Raw genomic sequence first — 12,551 nt, 5'->3', positions numbered from 1 at the left:
CATATTTTCATTGATTATAAGGCACTAAACAAAATTGTGCGCAAGAATAGGTACCCCTTGCATAGGATAGATGATCTACTAGATAAGTTGTATCAAGTCAAATACTTCACCAAGTTGGACTTAAAGTCGTGATATCACCAGGTTGGGGTTAGAGAAGAGGATACTTGGAAAACAACATTCAGAACTAGACAAATATGTATGAGTGGTTAGTCATGTGAATTGGTTTATAAAATGCATCAATCACATTGCTAATTAATGATATTTTATGCCCTTTTATCGATTCATTTGTTATTATTTATTTTGATGATATATCGGTATACAATTCTACTTGGGAGGAACACATCTCACTTTTGATGTAGGTGCTAGAGGCATTGAAGAATCATCAAATATTGGAAAATCTCAAGAGATGTGATTTTTCACAACAATATTTGGTGTATCTAGGATATGTGATAGCTGGAGGAGAGCTAGAGTTAGATCTTACAAATATGGAGGCCATCATGAAGTGGCCAATGCCCATAAATGTTTCTATGATCAGGAGTTTCATTGGGGAAACACATTACTTGATAAAATTCATAGCATCATTTTCAGTAGCAGTAACACCATGCCATGCCATAATGGAAAGTGACAAGAGTTTCCCATGGGGAAGGGTAAGTAGAACGCCTTTGAAGAGTTAAAGAAGAAAACTAGTCAAGTACTGGTTATGGCATTACCGAACTTGGAGCAATCCTTCAAAGAAGAGACAAATGTGAGTGTGTATGCTATGGGAGTGGTCTTAATGCAAGGAGGAAGGCATGAATGCTACCATTTTGAAATATTTCATGGGGTTGCTCTCAACTACCCTACCTACGACAAGGAGCTCTAAGCACCAGATGCATGTTGTGAGGAAGTGGAAACACTATGTGATAGGAAAGGAGATAGTAATCCACATAGATCACTAGCCACTATAACACCTATAAGCCTAAAGTAAGCTAAAAGAAGCCAAGCATTACAATTAGATGGGATTTCTATAATAGTTTCATCTAGTGATCAAGTAAAACAAGTGAGCATAAACAAATTGGATGACATGATTTGAACGTCACCCACATCAATGATCACAAATTTGGGAACTATAATGTAGATGGATCCTTTCATCCATGATGCATATAGAGCATATTGAAAATACAAGGACTTCAAGGAGGTGTTTCAGTAGTTGGAAAGCCAAATACTTGTGCACTATGGTGATAATACAATTGACTACCGTCTCCAAAATGCATTACTCTTTAAGATAGATAAGTTATGTGTTCCTAAAGGTGAGTGACTGTAGATGATCAGATAGTATCACACCTCGAAGGTTGTAGGGCACTTTAGTGTAGAGAAGACAATGTCCAACTTGCAAAGGTATGTGTACTAGCCTAGGATGCACAAAGAGTTTGCTAGATTGATAACACGATGCATGATTTGTTGTACCAACAAGCCTACTAACAAGAATCAAGGTCCATACCATCCTATCCTATACCCACTGATCCTTGGGAAAGAAGTTCCATGGAATTTGTTGGAGGTTTACCAACAACTAAGAAGGGACATTACTTATTCTTCATGGTAGTTGATAGATTCAACAAGATGTGTGTTCTAATGCCCCATGAAAATACCATCAATGGGAAAGAAGCAACAATTTTTTTATTTAGATAGGTCTATATGCACTTTGGAATACCAAGGAACTATTTATTTTTCAATACAATAGATACACGTACTTTATATATGAACTATGGTAATTACTTGTGAATATATATTATAGTTCTTTATCTTCATCAAGCAATCACACTTCATAAATTCAACCAACAACCATGAAAGGAAAGTAAAGATTACAAATGTTGAAAAATTAAGATATGTGAGATCATGTGTGTAAGAGGAGAGATATGTGTGTAATAAGTGAATATGTAAAATGAAATAGTTCAAGTGTATTTTATACCCAATATACCCAAGAGACATGTTTGTTAAATTAAATCACACTATATTTGTAAATTCAATTCTAGTAAGTCTAAACATTTACACTTTTACTCATATTTGTTAAAGTGTTGAAGCTCACATAAATAATGGTAGGGAATAAATCTTGGTAAGTGTATTTATTTACATCTTGTTCCTTATACCATATTTTATGCAAATACTTGCTTAAATTATGGTGTGTAGTAATTTATGGTGAATATGTTATTTATGTGAGTATGAGCTATTTTCAAAGATTTAAATTTTAGGTTGTTTTGTTGATTTCTTTTTTCTAGTTTAAAACTTAATTTTTCTTTCATGTTTTTATATAGTATTATAAATACATCAAGTATTATGAAGACCGACCATAGCTACAATCTTCAACACTCCCTCTTAGCTAGGGAGGTATTCATAATGTCTAACAAGATGTCAACTAATTAAAAGGTTTTGTAATGAAAGATTAGATTAGCATCATTATCAAATCAATATCAACTTTATCAACATCACAATCATTTATGTCAACCCTCTTGGCTTATAATTATCACATCCACCCAATAACTATGGTACAAAAATAATATCAACTCGTCACCATGATTTGGTTGATGTCTCAACCTCTTGGTATTTAGACTAGTCCTTTTTCACCATCACATGACTAGTGCACATAGTCTAGTTGAAACTCCAAATGACATCAACCAAGGCCCGAATGCCAAAACACTCTTGATCTAGATGGTGATTTGAGCAAGATGCTAGGAGGCTCCAACTGAATAGCCTCTTCTGTGTTGAGAAATGTAACTATGCTCGGTCTTCATAATTGTTATTGTACTCATATCATTATATATTTATTGTAAAAGAAAAAAAAGATGAAATATAATTTTGAAAGCATGGGTTTCATGCCCTATTTTATTTTTTCAATTAGGTCAAGCATGTTCTTCATGCTATAGGGTTTAATAATTCAATATCGTACTTGTCATATGTATAAGACCCTTATGGGCACATTGTATCAAGAAAAATATATTAAAATTGATTTTAGAGTGTCAATTTTGGATGCCCAACACCAAGTCAACCCTGCCATTGAAGTCGAACTAGAAGAGGCCTATTCGAAAACACAAGATAAGTATATATTGAAGGTAATTTTACCTAATGTGACATCGAATGAAACAAGTTTGATCTGCAGCTAGAACAAAAGTAAAATCAAGTGCGAAGGCAAGGAATCAAAGGAAGAATCCAAGTGAAGGAGGATAAACATAAATATGATCCATCTCAACTCACACGTGCAAGAATTTTAGGGTTTCTGGTGCTACTATAGGTTCAAAAATTGCAGGTCGAGGTGCAGGCCTTATCTAGAGGGTCGAAACTTTGTCCAGTTGCAAAAGAAAGGCATTTTGACTCTCGTTGACTTGGATAGACTTTTACTCTTTTGGAGAAGATACTTTGGAGGGTTGACTTGGTGTTTGGTGGAAGTTCTTGGTTTCGTTTTGGAGTCTTGGATGTCTCAATTTTGACTTGGTTCTATATAGAGAAGAGTTTGACTGGGTTTTCCCCTAGGAGAGGGGTTTTTCCCTAGCTGAGAGCCTATATCTTGTGTCTCTTGTTCTTGTGATATTCATACATTTTTGAATTGGTAATTGCTTGATGAAAGAAGAAATAATAAAGAATTAAAGGCCAACACATAATCACAAGTAATTATCAAGAAAAGAGGAATCAAAACCCTAATTTCTATCTACATTGATTTCTCAACATGGTATCAGAGCTAAGGTTAAGGAAGGACACTTTGAAGATCACCTCGTTGGCCATCTATTTGAAGACTCCCTTGAAGCATTCCTTGAAAAAACTATCTTCAATGGCTAGCTATATGAAACAACACATCAAGGATATTAGAAACTTATTGATATATACCAAAGATTGTGTGGTCGAGTTCATCTCAAAACTATCTAAGTGTATCATGGATAAATGATTCTTCTTTGTTCTCACAAGTACTTTTGATGATGAAGACATACAAATAATTAAAATTGGAGCCTCAAGAAACATAACAGGAGAATGTGGTCAACTACAAACTATATCAAAGAGAAACACCTCTCATTTAGTGGAGCTTGGAGATAAAAAGAGTTATCTGGTCAAGGGAATTGGGTCTACATATTTGAAGCTAGAAGGTGGTGGAAATATTCATCTCAACAACATACTCTTCATTCCAGGTTTGAAGAAAAACTTACTTTCTATTTCTTGTCTAGAAGATAAAGGAGATAGAATTTCTTTCATAGATGGCAAGGTTCTTGTTTGGGGAAAGGGTTATAGCATTGATAAAGCTAAGGTCATTGGGATTTGTGAGGGGAGGTTGTATAGGCTACTAACACCTATTCCTCAAGCTCTTGTACACTTGGATATTATCCCTTTTGAGCTTTGGCATAGAAGGTATGGCCACCTTCACTATAAAATATTTCCCTCTTTAAGTAAGATGGTAAAAGGCATCCCTGATTTGAAAGAAGACCATGAAGAAGTATGTAAGGGATGTGCTTTAGGAAAAAATGTGAAGAAGCCATTTACAAGCAGTGATACTAGTTCTAAGCAAATATTAGACCTCATTCATTCATATGTACGTGGAATAATGGAAAAAAATATATCTTGGAGGTCATCAATATTATGTGACATTCATTGATGATCATTCAAGAAAAACATGGATTTATCTCCTCAAAACTAAGGATGAAGTTTTTGAAAAATTCCAAGAATTCAAGGCAGAAGTGGAGATCTTGAAAAAAAAGGAAGATAAAGACTCTAAGATCTGATAATGGTGGGGAATACACCTCCAAGGAACTTATAGCTTTTTGCAAGGAAGTTGGTATTAAGAGGGAGCTCATAGTTCCCTATAATCCTCAACAAAATGGAGTGGTTGAAAGAAAGAATAGAACAATTGAAGAGTGTGTTAGAGCCATGCTCCATGATCAATATATTCCTAAATTTTTATGGGAAGAAGCAACAGTAACAACAATTTACATCCAAAATAGAATCCCTCATAGAATTCTTGAAAATATGACTCTAGAAGAAGCTTTTTCAGGAAAGAAGCCTAATGTAGATCATCTTCGAATCTTTGGATGTCCCATTTACATTCACATTCCAAAAGACAAGAGGAAGAAGTTGGACTCCACCAACATGAAAGGAATATTTTTTGGATATAGCTTGTCATATAAAGCCTACAAAATCTATATTAACGAAGACCATTGTATTGAATTCAACAAATATGTCATTTTTTATGAAAACATTACATACAAAAGGTCCAAGGATATCTTTTTGACTCCGATGAATAAGAAGTACCCCTCTTTGAAGAAGAAGAAGATCATGACAACAATGAAGTACCTAAAATCAATCAAGACGTTGAAGGACCAAGTGAACCTATTCAACAAACTATCATTCCAGAAAATAAAAAAAGGCTAGAATGGTTAAGAGAAATATACAAGAAGTTGAAAGTCATGGAGCAACAAAAGGAACCTTCAGAGAAAGTAAAAGACCTAAAAGATATTTTGGATATGCAACATATATGATGAATCTTATTGAAGCAGAACCCTCCACCTATGAACAAGCCATTGAACATGAAGAATGGAAGAAGGCAATGTAGGAATAATTCCAATCTATTATGAAGAATGGAGTTTGGAAAATTGTTCCTAGACCTAGTGACTAATCAATTGTAACGTTCAAATGGTTTTATAAAATAAAACATGCAGTAGATGGGAGCATTGATAAATTCAAGGCAATATTTGTAGCTAGAGGCTTCTCTCAAAAGAAAGGAATTGGCAATGAAGAAACTTTTTCTCCTACCACTAGGTACACTACTGTTCAATCTTTCTTTTCTATAGCTACCACTATGGGATGGAATATCCATCAAATGGATTTCAAAACAACATTCTTGAATGGGACTACAAACAAAGAAGTATATATTGAGTATTCTCAAAGTTTTGAAATCCATAGCAGAGAAACTCACGCTTTCAGATTGAAGAAGGCATTATATGACTTGAAATAAGATCCTAGAGCTTGATATGAAAGAATGGATGCCCATTTGTTAAGAATTGGATTTGTAAAGAGCTCCGTTGATCCAAATCTCTACATCAAGGTTATCAAGAATGAACCTATCATTATAATATTATATGTGGATGACTTACTTATTATAGGTGTAGAACATCAAATTCAAGAGTGTAAGAAGATGTTTGTACCTTAGTTCGAAATGAAGGACCTTCGACTTATGCATCATTATTTGGGCTTGGAAGTTTGGAAGAAACCAAGTGAAATATATCTTGATCAAGGAAAATATATGATCAAGATTTTGTAAATGTTTGGCATGATGGGTATTAAGCCCATGACAACCCCCATGATCACAAATTTTAAGAAGTTGAAGAAATATTCTAGTCTTTTGGATCCCACAAGATATTGTCAGTTGATTGACTCCCTAATGTACTTGGTGAATTCTAGACCTAACATATATTATGCAGTAAATTTCCTCAATCTGTTTCAGTTGGATCCATGTCATTAACATTGGGTAGCTGATAAACATATCTCGAGATACCTGTTTGGGAAAATTATAGACTTATAATTTGACAGACATAAATTATCAACTAGGGGTAGGTAATCTTGTGAGATGCTGCAAAAAATATATGCAGGCTAATACTGTAAGTGTTATTCTAAATAAAATCACACACATACAGATTCAAGATCTCTTTTCCTCCTCAACACTTGGTAGCAAGGGCTAGGGAGTGGACTTAATCCTTCCTCTACAACACCTACTATTGCTGATGTTGATTAGGAAAATATATTTAGACCAATGAACAACAATTAACTCAATTCAATCATTGCATAAAATGAAAGCTTATTCAACAATTCCAAACCATTCATGAAACAAGCTCACATTTAACCATGATTCACAAGTTGTTACGAATTAGCAAAGAGAAATGTAGACTGCATGCTAATTCTATTAATGCATAACAAAAATAAATGGCAATAGAAAAAATATGTAGCTACATGAGTTGTGAGTAAAGGGGGCCCTCCATTACTCAAAACCCATTCAACTAAAACAAGAGTTACTCAATGAGATTTAGCAGAACATAGAATATTGTATTAATCTAGAAAATGTTCAATAACATCCCTTGTTATCTCTCCACACCCCCCCATTGCAATAAACATAAAGGTATTTTATATAGACGCATGGGCATAACTGCCTAAATTTAGAAAACCTAACACTCTACAACTGCGGGCTAACAATAGCTAAACAAGAATAAGCATGATGACTTCGATCCATGACTGAAAGCATGGATCGAACAAATTTCATGAAACTGCTGGAACTGTCTTTAAATACAACCATCTGAGAAAGGAATGAAGATCTGGGTGGTTTCAATGGCAGTTCTGAGGTGACCTGTAGGACAACATCCATATTGGTAACTTTCCCAACAAAACCCATGTCTTCATTCTCTTCAAGGATGAACAGAACATGCTCGAACATGGATATTGCTGCTGGAAATTAGGGCAGTTACAGCAAATAGACGCATCTGCAGGAAATCAACGTAGTTACAGGAAATTGTGGAGTAGTTGCAGGAGTCTCGAAACTGCTTCAGAAAATGGTTGATCTGCACAAGATATGGTCATCTTCTTTGATATTGTAGGTGATTCGATTAGATAACATTTTAACTTCAAAAATACTTAGGAATTAAAGTGAAATGATACATTTTTAAAATAATTTGCATACCTTCAAGTTCACAACACCTTCTTGGTCAAAATACACAAAAATGGTAAAAGAGGGTGTTCAAGGATTAAGAAAGGTTCAAAATAAAGGGTTTAATACCTCAGAAACACCATCAGAAATGAGAAAAATTGGGACTCAACATCTGCCCCACACCTAGCTTCTTGCATGTCCCTTATGCAAGCAAAAATGTTCCTCTAGGAAGAAAATTCAATCCTTGCTCTAGGCCGCAGCTACTGCAGCTAGGTGGTCTAGATGTGCCTTGTTAGATTCTGCTTTCTGTACCCTGTTCTGATACTCTTCATTCTTCTTCTGTAAATTATTAATCTGAACTTGATGTTTCTTCATAATGTGACAAGTCTTCTGATGTTTTTCTTTCCATTCTTCCACCTCTTTCTGCAATCGCAGACTATTCTCCTTCAAGGTCTTATTTTCTGTCTGCAACACTTGTTCAGACACGGTGAGCTCATTAATGATCTCCTCCATCTCCTTTCGAGATTTCTTTTTCTTAGGTGTTCCTTCATCCCCATTCTATCCTTGAGAGGACTGAGGCAGACTTGATTCCTCTCGTTCTCGGCCATCTTCACCTATTTTCTCCCCGCTTTCCTATAGTGATGGTTCTTGGAAAGACGTTTTTTCCCATTCTTCTCTATCAATAAACTCAGTTGATTCAATCTTCTCCTATTTCCATTTAGACAAATCCCAGGGCTTATTATCCTTATTCTTAGTCTTAATTTGCTGATCCTTCTTCTTTGGAATTCCCTTTGTCGCTACCTTCACTGCCCAACTTCTCATGAAATTCTTAGTAGGAGTAGAGGTCCCCTTTAATGTCTTAGAATTTTTCCCCATAGTTTCCCTGACTATCACCACTTCTTCATCTTTCTGAACCTCCTTATTTAGCTGTCTGCAGGTCTGAGGTTTCTTTTTAGGCCTCTCCACCAGTTCTACTTCTTTAGTTTCAGGTACATCAGGCTCCTTCTCATCGTCAACAAAATAATTCTTAGTCAAGAATTCATCCCATGTTTTTCCTTGTTTTTGCAAAACCTATGTCATAATGATTTTTACCAGTCCATGATGATAGAGGTTCTCCTCTATATGGGCAACCCTCTCCTTAGCAGAGGTAGCCATTTTCATGAGAGACATTCTAAGATAGTAGGGTAAATTTAGGGGCTTGTCTCTAAAATGGCCTAAAAGACAAATATGAAATAGAAACGCTAAACCATAGCGACCCTCACAAGTGATATATTTCTGTATAAAAAACAAAAGTCAACGATACTTACTTTTGAGGAATTCCTGGGAAATTCCCTTACTCCAATCCAGGTTTTCATTTTCTTTCCTGAGAAAGGGCGCACACATTTTCTTATTAAATCACTGGTTCTTGAACCGATGCTCTCCATCCTATGAAATGCCACATGCTCGTGCTACCAGTTCCTCTGTCAACTTAAATTTCACATTCCCCACTTGTGCCTTGTCGCCCTTTAAATTTATGACGAATGAATTTTTAACCTCCGAATTGTGGCCACTATACTTCATGAACAGAGGCAACCAAATTGCCTTCTCCAACCTTGCCTTACTTTGTCGTAGGCGTTAAGTAATGCGGGACTCTACAGCTCATATCTCATAGAAGACCTCATTTTACCCATAGCTAGGAGCGGAAGAGGGAGCAGAGCTCAATTTCGTTTACTGATAGGTTTCTAAGACCGGGCGAAAATAATTCGAACAAGATGAAGAAGGGTTAATTAGGAAAGACTCAGGAGAAATGGAAACTTCAAGAGACGCGGGATGTGATCATGATGATCATCATGATCCATCCAGTGGAACAAATATTGGGAAGATAATCATCGTACACGTCAAAATAATAATCAGGAATGGGGACTCATGTTATGACACAAACGGCTCGTAGCCGCTTTATTCCATGAGGGTGGCCATGACTCATGCTTATGCAAATTCAAAATTTTCGTATCATTACCTTTTCTTACCTTAAGTATTATGATGTCAAAACGTACCTTCGATATTACCTTACAACTGTCAGTACTTTTGATGATGCCTGTTCCTTCCTTAAAATTATAAACCACTTCGAAATCATGTTAGAGGAAAGATTATGTAGCTATGTGGCCTCAAATAATAATGATGGTACTTTCCAGATTCTGTATAATATGCTCTTCTTGAACTCGTTCTTTAGGAAATAATTGTTTTTGCTGCAGGAAATGTAGCTGCTGGAATTTTCTACAGGAAATCCATCTATAGGAAACCATATTCTCCCCTTCTTGTACAGTTCACTACACACGAATAATTGTGCTGAGTTTGAACGTATAGTGGAATCATTGGATTACTAGCCATTAAGGTCAACTATTAACCAACATGAGGCCCATCACCGATGATGAGAGTGAGGACCAAGGTACATCTGATGCATCCTTTCAGGTGTGAATGTATGAGTTGTTGTCGAACCCCCTGTAGGATCCAACAGTCAAGGAGCCATAATGAATCCCCATTGCTGCTGACAAGATAGCCTGTTGTTAAGGTATACAAGCTTCAAGGCATCACCAATTCTCTAATCTTGAAACCCAAATAATTTTCTGATGTCAATGGGCCAAGATCATTGGAAGGAGGGCCTTAAGAAATCCCACATTAGTCCAACACGAGAAAACCAAAAAATTTCTTGAAAAACGAAATTTATTCTAAGGATCCACTAACCTATTATTTTAACGAGCCCAGGATAGTCTATGCTCGCCAGATTTCAATTTTAAAGAGTCTGAAATACTCAAAAAGAAGACTCCAAGGGGGCTCATTTTCCGTAATTAGTCCATTGGGCCCGGAAAAAGGAATAAACCTGTACCCAATAGACGTTCCTCTCATGGTTTAATGAGCACAAGAAGGAACAAAGTAAGCTCAATTTATTGTCGCACAAGATCAAGAAGAGGTAGTGAAAGGAATGATCCTCTTTCCCATCATTTCCAACTCTTTCTTCTTCAAAATCACTTCGACTTTTGTCATGTCAACTTTAATTCCTGCAGCAGAAACATGATGATCCAAGACAATGCCTTTAGTCATGATTATAAAATGTTTTTCACTGCTTGATGAGGTATTAGTCTCTCTACATCTGTGCAAAACCTTCCTAAGATTAAGTAAATCCTCTCCAAAATTATCACCAACCACCGTAAAATCATCCATATAAACCTCCGTGCAATCATATAAAATATCAAAGAAGATACCAAGTATCATATTCGTATCTGCATATTCCCAAGAAAATGTGTCTGAAAAATCTTTCAATATTTGAGTTAATCGATTTTCCTGTTCATAAGTTAAGACAGAATTGATAATTAAATTTTTTACGGGAAAAATCTCAATTACCCTGCTTCCACCTTCAGTCGTTGATTTTGCAGGAAATATAGATAGGAGGGATGAATCTAATTCAGCTACTATACTATGGACTTGGAAGTGATTCTCAACAATGACATTTATCTCATGGCTTGACTGCCCCTCTAAGTTTTGGGAAAGATCAAGGTTTGAAATAGAGCAATTAATTAAATTATCCCCAGTGTTTTCTTCATGACCCATAGCTTGGGCTATTGTCAAAACTGGTTGAATAATTTTTGAATTAAGTTCTTACTCAACCCAATGAGTCTTTTATGATTTCAAAAGTGGTTTAGTAGGGGGATATAGAATAATGTGCTTAATTTCAGCCTCATGAGTGATGGTCATGTTCCCCAACCTACACTTAATGAAGGAATTCATTGTGGCCAACCAAGGCCTCTTCAAGATTAAAGGGTGCCTCCCTAAATTAGCCCTAGGCTAAAGAACACTAGAGTCTGCATATTTTCCAATGGAAAATCTGGTAGACACAAGACTTCCAATTTTCCCACCTTCTTGTATTGTAGAGGGTTCTTGTGATCTTAGAATGTTTTGTTCTACATTTTTTGTTTAAGGTGTATGAGGGGTTTCTTCCTTTATAATCTCTTCAATCTTTTCTGGTTGGATCACCACTTTTCCTAACCTTAGCTTAATTTCTTGTAGAGATGCAGGAAACTCCTGCAACAAAGGTACACAAATTTCCTGCAGAGGTTGAGGTGTAGTGCAATAGGTAGGATAAGTGGGATAAATGGCCATTCTAATATTGTGAGTAGATTGGATGTCTTTATTATTGAAATTGAATACTGGCTGGGCTTGAAGTTGTTTCTGTACCATTTATTGTATATGAAAGTTTTGAAGGGAATAATTTGGTGCAACAAGGTAAGGGAAATTCCACTACTAAGGCTAGGGCTTCCAAGGCATTGGAATGTTGCACATATGATTCTGGGCATAAGGAATTTGAAAATGTTGTTGTAACATACCTGCAAGACATGTTTGCCATGGCTTTTGAGGTGCCATTGCAAACTCTGAATGAGAAGCAACATAGGATTTTCTGGCAAAAGAAGCTATTGTGGGAGTATTAGCCCATTTAGGATCAACTATCAAACCCTGCTTAGAGCTGTAACCCATTTTTGGATTCCTTTGTCTCCCTTGCCTTGTTCTTTTATAAACTTCCTGTCCCTTACTAGTTTATTAGTGAACGAAGTGGTGCTCGCACCACCACTAAAAATATTTGAAAATTTTGGACCCTATTCTTATAGATTAAAAAAAAAAACTTCTACTTACCAAACAATTAGGACATTGCTTTGGTGAATTATGATCTATGTAGGTGCAAAGGCCTTACCCCACATCTTACCACTTCAACTCCCCAACCCTGAAAAATTCAAACAAAAGAAATCATACTAAAACACTTCCAGTATCACCCCTTAGCACCTCCCTGACAACGACGCCAAAATGTTTGGGAAAATTATAGACTTATAATTTTACAGACATAAATTATCGACCAAGGGTAGGTAAACCTGTGAGA

The sequence above is a fragment of the Pinus tabuliformis genome, chromosome X, assembly GCF_031772625.1.
Source record: "Pinus tabuliformis cultivar Carrire ecotype Pingquan chromosome X, CPIR1, whole genome shotgun sequence".
Classification (NCBI taxonomy): Eukaryota; Viridiplantae; Streptophyta; class Pinopsida; order Pinales; family Pinaceae; genus Pinus; species Pinus tabuliformis.
This window is presented reverse-complemented; position numbering follows the sequence as displayed.